The sequence below is a fragment of the Felis catus genome, chromosome A3 (genome assembly GCF_018350175.1).
Source record: "Felis catus isolate Fca126 chromosome A3, F.catus_Fca126_mat1.0, whole genome shotgun sequence".
Lineage (NCBI taxonomy): Eukaryota > Metazoa > Chordata > Mammalia > Carnivora > Felidae > Felis > Felis catus.
The window spans coordinates 135,743,560-135,750,469 of record NC_058370.1 but is presented as its reverse complement, the minus strand read 5'-3'; positions in this window follow the sequence as shown (position 1 = coordinate 135,750,469).

Sequence of the window (6,910 nt, the reverse complement as noted above, 5' to 3'; positions counted from 1 at the left end):
AATAAAATCCTGCCATTTGCAACAATGCGGATGGAACCAGAGTGTATTGCACTAAGTGAACGAAGTCAGAGAGATATAAACGCCGTGAGATTTCACTCCTATGTGGAATTTAAGAAACGCAACAGATGAACATAGGGGAAGGGAAAGAAAGCTAAGCTAAAAAGAGAGGGACGCAAACCATAAGTGACTCTTAAATACAGAGAACAAACTGAGGGTGGCTGGAGGGGAGGGGGTGGGGGATGGGCTAGATGGGGGATGGGCATTAAGGAGGACACTTGTGATGAGCACTGGGTTTTGTACGCAGGTGATGAATCACTACATCCCACTCCCAAAACCAACATTACACCACTTGTTAACTAACCTGGATTAGAAAAAATAATAACAAAAAGTTTTTAATTAAAAAAATTTTTAGACGAATCTGTTAAATAACTTAGGATTTACACATACGACGAAACACTAAATGGATACGAAAATGGATCAAATACACACCTGTGTTCTCTTGTGAAAAAGTTCCAAGATGCATCTTAAGTAAAAAAAAAAACCAAAGTATAAAAAACATGCATTAAGCTACCATGTGTTTTAACGCACAGAAAACAAAACATATATCCGTGTGGAGTTATTTTACTCACGAAGAAAGAAAAGAGATCGAGTGACGGCTCTTAACCAGCGAGGTCGTTTTCAGAAAAGTTAGGGGATGGAGTGAGTGGTTGGAGCGGAGTCACAGACAGGAGGCGAGTGGGAAGACAGCAAGAGAACAGGAAGTGACAGACACAGGTCATTTCACATCAGGGACACAGGGACGGCACAGGAAGGGCCAAAAAAGGAAGAAGTATCCCTGACTCCAGGGAGCCCCAGGCAGGAGAGGTCGTGGACCACACAGACCTGGGTTGACCAGAGAGACAGAGTTTAAGACAGAAGGTGAAGGGCGCCTGGGTGGCTCAGGGGGTTAGGGGCCCGGCTTCAGCTCAGGTCATGAGCTCACAGTTCGTGGGTTCGAGCCCCGAGTCAGACTCTGTGCTGACAGCTCAAAGTCTGGAACCTGCTTTGGATTCTGTCTCTCCCTCTCTCTCTGCCCCTCCCCCGCTCGTTCTCTCTCTCTCTCTCTCTCTCTCTCTCTCTCTCTAATAAATAAACGTTAATTTTTTTTTAAGAGAGAGGGTGAGGATACTGTGTAGCACGCATCCGACTTGGGGGTGACAAAGGCCAGCAGCATACGGGAAATTCAGATCTACAGCAACAGTTAAAGGAATAAGATGTATTTTGCCTGAAAAAAAGAAAGAGTCTCAGAAGCCCAAGAACTGCCTCCAGAGAAAAGGTCACAGCGTCCTGTGTGCCCCTCACAGGAGAACTGAAGCGGGAGGGGAGAGGGAAGGGCGGGAACTGAATGGCCTCAGTGTGGGTTCAGGGCCCTGCCTCTTGCATAGAGAAGGTTCCAGACTCCAGGGGTGGGGAGAGGGCAGACGGGTGAGCAAGTGAGGACGCGTGCTTGCGGCTGCTTCTTAACCTACAAATCTGTGATCCTGACAGAGCTGGGGGCTGGGGACTCCGCTCGGTGTCATCAGTAGAGGCGGCTTGAGGCGACAGGACAGGAGAGGTGCTCGTGAGGACAGAGAGGGAGCCCTGGGCCGGCCCCCCACCCACGTGGCCGCCTGCAGACCTCCAGGAGTTCAGAAACGCAAATCCTGGTGTCAGCCGGGGCCCGCCTCCGCAAGCGAGCCCTCGTCCAGGCTGAACAGCACGGTGGATGCTTCCAGTGGGACACCTGCCTGAAGCGAAGGCGGGACGAGAGACAGGCGTGTGCCGCTCGATGCGAAGGATCAGAAGAGGAGCTTTGCACGCTGGCCGAAATCTCATCTCATTTAATCGTACTCCTCAGACGGGAGGGCACCAGGGGACTCACTCTCCGGTACCAAAAGGCAGAGCACAGATGGGGCGCCTGGGTGGCCCAGTCGGCTGAGCGTGCGACTCTTGATTTCGGCTCAGGTCATGATCTCGTGGTCCGTGGGATCGAGCCCCTCATCGGGCTCTGTGCTGACAGTGTGGAGCCTGCTTGGGATTCTCCCTCTCCCTGTCTCTGCCACACACCCCACCCACGCATGTGCTCTCTCTCTCTCTCTCAAGATAAATAAACTTTGAAAAAGAGACAGAGAGAGAAGAGAGAGCGCGCGCGAGAGAGCATAGAATTGAAAAGCCAAGCTATGGAGCTAGGCTGCTTGGAACTGAATCCCTGCTCAGAACCGGATCCTTACTCGGCCAGGCACTAGCCGGCCCACAGCCTCGAGCGAGCTCCTGAGCCCCCTTGTGTCTTTGTTTACCGATCAGTGAAATGAGGGTCACCGTGTTACCTGCCTCATAGGGTGTCCGGAAAACTGAACGAGTTCATGTTTGTAAGGAGTTCGGCACCACCACCAGCAGGAAATGACAGCTGCAGGCATATGTTTCCGTGAACAAAATGTAACTCCCTCCCTAACAGATGAGAGAATGGCACACCACAGGGGTCAGGCGATTCCTCCGAATTTATTCAGCTACTTAATGACACTCCTGGCCCCGGACCCTGGTCTCCAGATTCCTCTTCCACCAGCAGCGTGTCCCTGGGGGCAAACAGGACCCCGCGGAGTGCCTGCAGCCTCAGCAGGGACGGCCAGCATCCTACCCCCACGCCATCACAGCCTGACCTGGTGGTGATGTGCCTTTCTTGAGGGGTCTGACCACACCTCACAGAAAAAGCTACCTAGGTCTCTAGAGTTCCAGCACTTTCCATCGTGTTAAATACCACTTGACTTTCCATTTCTTCATGAAAAAAAGAAGAAAGAAAGAAGGAAAAAAGAAAGGAAGGAAGGAAGGAAAGAAGGAAGGAGGGAGGGAGGAAGGGAAGGAAGGAAGGAAGGAAGGAAGGAAGGAAGGAAGGAAGGAAGGAAGGAAGAAGGGAAGGATAGAAAGAAGGAGGGAAGGAAAGAAGGAAGGAAGGAAGGAAGAAAGGAAGGAAGGAGGGAAGGAAGGAGGGAAGGAGGGAAGGATACAAGGAAGGAAGGAAGGAAGGGAGGGAGGGAGGGAGGGAGGGAGGAAGGAAGAAAGGAAGGAAAGAAGGAAGGGAGAGAGGAAGGGAAGGAGGGAGGGAAGGAGGGAGGGAGGGAAGGAAAAGAAAGGGAGGGAGGGAGGGAGGGGGGAGGGGAGGAGAGGAGGGAAGAAGAGACCTCTCTCCTACTCAACCACTTTACAGTCTTGTTGGGACAATAAAATGAGACAATATATTTTAAATGTTAAAGAGTGTTACATAAATGTCAGCTCGAAAAATATGGATCCTATAGTGCTGACTTCCAGTGAGCACTTATGAATCCTATTAATTAAAACAGCTTGTATGACTCTGTGACATTTAACTGCACTCTAGATAATTCATATATACGGACCCAGAGAACCTGGGATCTTCTGGGAAATACGATAAACGTGTGTGATATCTTCCAGGAAGATTTTAGTCGATGGAGAAAGACCACTTGAAGCCAAAAGCAGGCCTGACAAAGGTCTTCACGCGAAGGCGGGACGCGGGTTCACATGAAGAACAACCCCAGGCTGGCCGTTTCCCGACACTCAGATGAGGCCTTTTCTTCAAATGCGTGAAATCGATGTCCATTCGATTGGGTTTCGCGGTCCTCAGCCAAACACAGCTCACCTTTACCATATGGAACTGGCTCCTTAAAGGAGACTTTTTGCGGCTGTAAAATAATTTGTGCCTGTGTCACTTGATTTCCTGCTACTCCAAAGACTGTATCTTCACCGATTACAACAGCAGTAGATGATTCCTAGGTTTTAATATGAACAACACATACGATAATGCACGTGAAACACTTAGCAGATGCTTCGTGCTCTTTTCATCGACTACAGTGACTCCAACTTCTCTTTTTTTTTTTTTTTCAACGTTTATTTATTTTTGGGACAGAGAGAGACAGAGCATGAACGGGCGAGGGGCAGAGAGAGAGGGAGACACAGAATCGGAAACAGGCTCCAGGCTCTGAGCCATCAGCCCAGAGCCCGATGCGGGGCTCAAACTCACAGACCACAAGATCGTGACCTGGCTGAAGTCGGACGCTTAACCGACTGCGCCACCCAGGCACCCCGACTCCAATTTCTAAGAGACAAACATTCTCTGTTGGAAAAGAAGTTGGTTTTTAAATACAAATGGAAACAGGTCTTCTTGAAAGTTTTTCGTTTATAAAATCTGCTGGGCTGTCTCTTGTGTTGGGTCACGGGGCAAATGTTTAAGCTCTTGTTACCTGGATGATAAAGGCGTAGCTCTTAACTCTTCATTTTTCTTTATTAGTAAAATTCAGTAATAAGCCACCAATGTTCTTGACTGTGAGAAAAGATGTGGACCATCATCGTGCGTAAACTCTCGGATAAATTTGCTCTGCGCTGTGGCAATCCTCCTGCGGAAAATAATGTATATGTTGACACAACTCCAGGGCTGGAGAGTCTCAGTTTGCCAGCTCGCAAAATAACTCAGCAGTGAATATTAAGAGATGTGTTTTTCGTTGAGCCCAGACATCTGTGAGAGTCCAGAGATGCTCAGCAAGATAGAAGGAGAAGGAAGAGAATTAACCGTAACACACTGTCTTGTCTGGGCAAGGACTGATCGCTCCTTTTCATCGTAGTGTCTGATTTCTCTCTCACATCAGATTATCTGAAGAAAAGGATGATGTCTTTGATGCAGAAATGAGAAAATGAAGTCACACTGAAGTTAAGTAGCTTGTCCACAGAGCTCATAAAGTAGCCAAAACTCAAATCCCAGCCCAGGTCTGACAGGCAGGAGATCCTTCATCCATTGGGCAAATACTTATTGGACTCCTGTTATATGCTGGGCACTGTTCTAGGCACTGAGGTTACAGCAATGAGCAAACAATGCCCCTGGCTCCATGGAGTGTGCATTCTAGCACAGAAGCACAAATGAACATGTATATATTATGGATAGAGTTATAGACATGCAAAGGGAAAGAGATACAGTTATAGATACGGATATAAATATTGTTGTGGATATAGTTGTGGATATAAATATGTAGTTACGGTATGGGTATACACGTATAGATATGCATACAGGTACAGATAGAGCCATGGATGTGGATATGATAGATGTAAATGTGGACAGAGGGGCGCCTGGGTGGCTCAGTCGGTTGGGCGTCCGACTTCGACTCAGGTCATGATCTCACGGTTCATGAGTTCAAGCCCCGCATGGGCGCTGTGCTGACAGCTCGGAGCCTGGAGCCTGCTTCGGATTCTGGGTCTCCTCCTCTCTCTGCCCAGCTCATGCTCTGTCTCTGTCTGTCTTTCAATAATAAAACAAACAAACAAACAAACAAACAAATGTGGACAGAGACGCAGGCATGGACAGAGACACAGGTAGAGACTTGTAGTGACGAGTCAGAGCTAAAGAGAAGAGAAAGATGAATGGTAGTTTAGGCCAGACGATGGGGAAGGCCTTTCTTACGAGTAATGCTAAACAGAGACTTGAAAAAAGACCAAAATGAAGCCCCGAGTGTGATGTACGAGGTGGCCTGGAAGGATCAGGTTGGGTGCTATGCAAACAGGAGACTCTAGGGGGCAGTAGCGTGTAGGCAGAAATACCAGTGAAGAGGTCATTGGCGCAGTTCCTAAGGAGGAACATGGGGGCTCCGCCGAGTAGTGGTGCCAGCACTGCTGAGAAGTGGTCCTCGCCAGCCACACCACGTCACGTTAGATTTCCCTAGGGAACTTAAAGGGACTTTTTTAAATAAAAGACTAACTTACCTAAAGGTTTTGTGGGAAGCAAGGCGTGACGTAATGCAGTACGTGCCCACACCGTGCTTTCCCAAGTTCTTGAGACGGCAACGAAAGGGCACCAAACAACACATCCTGTGCTGATCCTGATAAAAATCACAAGAGATTTAGGACTCTAAGTGGATCCAATCCATTATGCGGTTGTGAAGTCATGGCCTGGAGAAGTGGGCAGCTCTCGGACCCCTTCCAGCCTGATCTTGTTTTCCAAATAGAGGCACCTGGGCAAGGTCACATAGCCACTCAGTTGGGAATGACGCCTCCCTCTGCTCCCAGCCTCTTCCTGCACCCATCACCTCTTATTGATGCACATAGAAAATGAAGACGATTGTTTTATTAAAAGAATGACCACCATTCTTAGAAACAGATCTCTGCATCTTCTACCGGACCGTAACCTCATCTTTTATGCAAGTTTCTCTAGGTAGAAACAGCCCCGAGCTATGAGCCAGAATATTCAGCAGCATGGAGGAAACTCCTTAACAGAAGTTTTGACTACAGAAAACGTTGAAAGAAATACTCTTTTACGCCTTCAAACACGTCCAGATTCATCGGTGGCTTTTCTTTTTTTTTTAACAACTACAGAATAGAATATTTGGGTGGGTTTTTTTTTTCCAATTAAAACTCGGAAAATAATCTTTCCTACCTCAAAGATGAACACCAAATGCATTGCATTTGGGAAAGTTTATAGACCAGGTTCAGCCAAAAGTGAAATTTGATAGCTCCCCCAAATGCCTTATTATTTCAGAGAAATGGGACACGCCCTCAATTATGGCAACATCAGCACAACCATTAATGTCATGCATGTTAATAAAAATCTTGGAGACTTCACAGGAGAGTTTACGATGTGTTTTCTAAACCGTGGTATTTTGGTGATTGGTCAGTAATTACAAGAGCTTGGACCTTGTGGAATCCATTAGCCGCACCCAACATGAGCAGTGCCATTTGCGTCTAGAGTATATAAGGAAAGGGAGGTTTTAAAAAAAAATAAACAAGTACACATAAAAACCCCAGAATGTTTCTTCATGCCAGATCTCAAATCATAAACCTCACAGGGAAGAAAATACATACATCCATATGCATGTACACAAATATGTCTAGGGAGGTGTGT